The sequence below is a fragment of the Grammomys surdaster genome, unplaced genomic scaffold (genome assembly GCF_004785775.1).
Source record: "Grammomys surdaster isolate TR1022 unplaced genomic scaffold, NIH_TR_1.0 135, whole genome shotgun sequence".
Taxonomy (NCBI): domain Eukaryota; kingdom Metazoa; phylum Chordata; class Mammalia; order Rodentia; family Muridae; genus Grammomys; species Grammomys surdaster.
The window spans coordinates 3,909,828-3,913,703 of NW_021604593.1; positions in this window are offsets into that span (position 1 = coordinate 3,909,828).

Sequence of the window (3,876 nt, forward strand, 5' to 3'; positions counted from 1 at the left end):
CATGAAGTCAAGGTTCTCTTCTTCCACCTATGCCCAGCAGGGCCCTCCACTCTTACATATTGAACTGAAGCACTGGATCCCTCCCTAAGTGCTCCCAGGCTGGTGGTTTAGACCCTGGGAGCTGTGGTTGGTTGGTATTGTTGCTCTCCTCATGGGGCCACAAATCCTTTCAGCTCTCCTTCAGTCTTCACTCTAACTCCTCTATTGAGAACCCCATGATCAGTTCAATGGCTAGTTGTGAGCATCTGCCTCTGAGTATGTCAGACTCTTGAAGACCTCTGAGGAGATATCCATATCAGGCTCTTATCAGCATGCACTTCCTGACTTACACATCAGCATCTACCTTTGGTGATTGCACATGGGATAGATACTCAGGGGGAGTGGTCTTGAGACGGCCCCTCCTTCAGTTTCTGTCCCTCACTTTGTCTCCATATTTGCTCCCTTGAGTATTTTGTTGCTCCTTCTAAGAAGGACCGAATCACCCCCACTTGGTCTTCCTTCTTTATGAGCTTCATGTGGCCTGTGAGTTGCATCTTGGGCATTTCAAAGTTCTGGGCTAATATCCAATAATCAGTGAGGGAATACCATGTGTGTTCTTTTGTGATTAGCTTACCTCACTCAGGATGATGATTTCTAGTTCCATCCATTTACCTAGGAACCTCTCGAATAAATTGTTTTTAATAGCTGAGTAATACTCCATTGTGTAAATATACCACATTTTTGAATCCATCCCTCAGTTGAAGGACATCTGGGTTCTTTCCAGCTCCTGGCTATTATAAACAAGGCTGCTATGAACATAGTTGAGCATATGTCCTTGTTATATGTTCGAGCATCTTCTGGGTATATGCCTAGGAGTGGTATAGCTGGATCCTCAGGTAATGCTATGTCCAAATTTCTGAGGAACCGCCACACTGATTTCCAAAGTGGTTGCACCATCTTGCAGTCCCACCAACAATGGAGGAGTGTTCCTCTTTCTCCACACCCTCGCCAGCATCTACTATCACCTGAGTTTTTAATCTTAGCCATTCTGACTGGTGTGAGATGGAATCTCAGGGTTGTTTTGATTTGCATTTCCCTGACGACTAAGGATGCTGAACATTTCTTTAGGTGCTTCTCGGCCATTCGAGTTTCTTCCGTTGAAAATTCTTTGTTAAGCTCTATACCCCATTTTTTAATAGGGTAATTTGGTTGTCTGGAGTCTAATTTCTTGAGTTCTTTGTATATATTGGATATTAGCCCTCTATCAGATGAAGGATTGGTAAAGATCTTTTCCCAATTTGTTGGTTGTCATTTTGTCCTATTGACAGTGTCCTTTGCCTTACAGAAACTTTGCAATTTTATGAAGTCCCATTTGTCAATTCTTGATCTTAGAGCATATGCCATTGGAGTTCTGTTCAGGAACTTTTCCCCTGTGCCCAAGTATTCGAGGCTTTTCCCCACCTTCTCTTCTATTAGTTTCAGTGTATCTGGTTTTATGTGGAGGTCCTTTATCCACTTAGACTTGAGCTTTGTACAAGGGGATAAGAATGGATCAATTTTCATTCTTCTACATGTTGTCTTCCAGTTGAACCAGCACCATTTGTTGAAAATGCTGTCCTTTTTCCACTGGACAGTTTTAGCTCCTTTGTCAAAGATCAAGTGACCATAGGAGTGTGGGTTCATTTCTGGGTCTTCAATTCTATTCCATTGATCTTCCTGCCTGTCTCTGTACCAATACCAGGTAGTTTTTATCACTATTGCTCTGTAGTACAGCTTGAGGTCAGGGATGGTGATTCCTCCAGAAGTTCTTTTATTGTTGAGAATAGTTTTCGCTATCCTGGGTTTTTTGTTATTCCATATGAATTTGAGAATTTCCTTTTCTAACTCTGTGAAGAATTGAGTTGGGATTTTAATGGGGATTGCATTGAATCTGTAGATTGCTTTTGGCAAGATGGCCATTTTTATTATATTAATCCTGCCAATCCATGAGCATGGGAGATCTTTCCATCTTCTGAGATCTTCTTCAATTTCTTTCTTCAGAGACTTGAAGTTCTTGTCATACAGGTCTTTCACTTGCTTGGTTAGATTCACACCAAGGTATTTTATATTATTTGCAACTATTGTGAAGGGTGTCATTTCCCTAATTTCTTTTTCAGTCTGTTTATCTTTCATGTAGAGGAAGGCTACTGATTTGTTTGAGTTGATTTTATAACCAGCCACTTTGCTGAAGTTGTTTATCAGGTTTAGGAGTTCTCTGGTGGAAGTTTGGGGGTCACTTAAGTATACTATCATATCATCTGCAAATAGCGATATTTTGACTTCTTCCTTTCCTATTTGTATCCCTTTGACTTCTTTTTGCTGTCTAATTGCTCTGGCTAAGACTTCCAGTACTATATTGAATAGGTAGGGGGAGAGTGGGCAACCTTGTCTAGTCCCTGATCTTAGTGGGATTGCTTCAAGTTTCTCTCCATTTAGCTTGATGTTGGCTACTGGTTTGCTGTAAATTGCTTTTACTATGTTTAGGTAGGGGCCTTGAATTCCTGATCTTTCCAAGACTTTTATCATGAAGGGATGTTGAATTTTGTCAAATGCTTTCTCAGCATCTAGTGAGATGATCATGTGGTTTTTTTCTTTAAGTTTGTTTATATAGTGGATTACATTGATGGATTTCTGAATATTGAACCATCCCTGCATTCCTGGGATAAAACCTACTTGATCATGATGGATGATTGTTTTGATGTGGTCTTGGATTCGGTTTGCTAGAATTTTATTGAGTATTTTTGCATCGATGTTCATAAGGGAGATTGGTCTGAAGTTCTCTTTCTTTGTCGGGTCCTTGTGGGGTTTGGGTATGAGTGTAATTGTAGCTTCATAGAACGAATTGGGTAGTGTTCCTTCTGTCTCTATTTTGTGGAATAGTTTGAAGAGAATTGGTATTAGGTCTTCCTTGAAGGTCTGATAGAATTCAGCACTAAAACCATCTGGTCCTGGGCTTTTTTTAGTGGGGAGACTTTTAATGACTGCTGTTATTTCCTGAGAGGTTATGGGACTATTTAGATGGTTTATCTGCTCCTGGTTTAACTTTGGGACCTGGTATCTGTCTAGGAAATTGTCCATTTCATCCAGGTTTTCCAGTTTTGTTGAGTATAGGCCTTTGTAGTAGGATCTGATGATTTTTTTAATTTCTTCAGTTTCTGTTGTTATGTCTCCCTTTTCAGTTCTGATTTTATTAATTTGGATACTGGCTCTGTGCCCTCTGGTTAATCTGGCTAAGGGTTTATCTATCTTGTTGATTTTCTCAAAGAACCAGCTCCTGGTTTTATTGATATTTTGTATTGTTCTTTCTGTTTCTATTTGGTTGATTTCAGCCCCGAGTTTGATTATTTCCTGCCTTCTACTCCTCCTGGGTGTATTTGCTTCTTTTTGTTCTAGAGCTTTTAGTTGTGCAGTCAAGTTGTTAGTGTGTGCTCTTTCCAGTTTCTTTTTGTAGGCACTTAGAGCTATGAGCTTTCCTCTTAGCACTGCCTTCATGGAGTCCCACAAGTTTTGGTATGATGTGTCCTCATTTTCATTGAATTCTAAAAAGTCTTTAATTTCTTTATTTCTTCCTTGACCAAGTCATCATTGAGTAGAGAGTTGTTCAGTTTCCATGTGCACGTGGGTTTTCCATTGGTTTTGTCATTATTAAAGACCAGTCTTAGTCCGTGGTGATCTGATAAGATGCAAGGGATTATTTCAATCTTTTTGTATCTGTAGAGGCTTGTTTTGTGACCAATTATATGGTCTATTTTGGAGAAGGTACCATGAGGTGCTGAGAAAAAGGTATATTCTTTTGTTTTAGGATGAAATGTTCTATAGATGTCTGTTAAGTCCATTTGGTTCATAACTTCTGTTAAT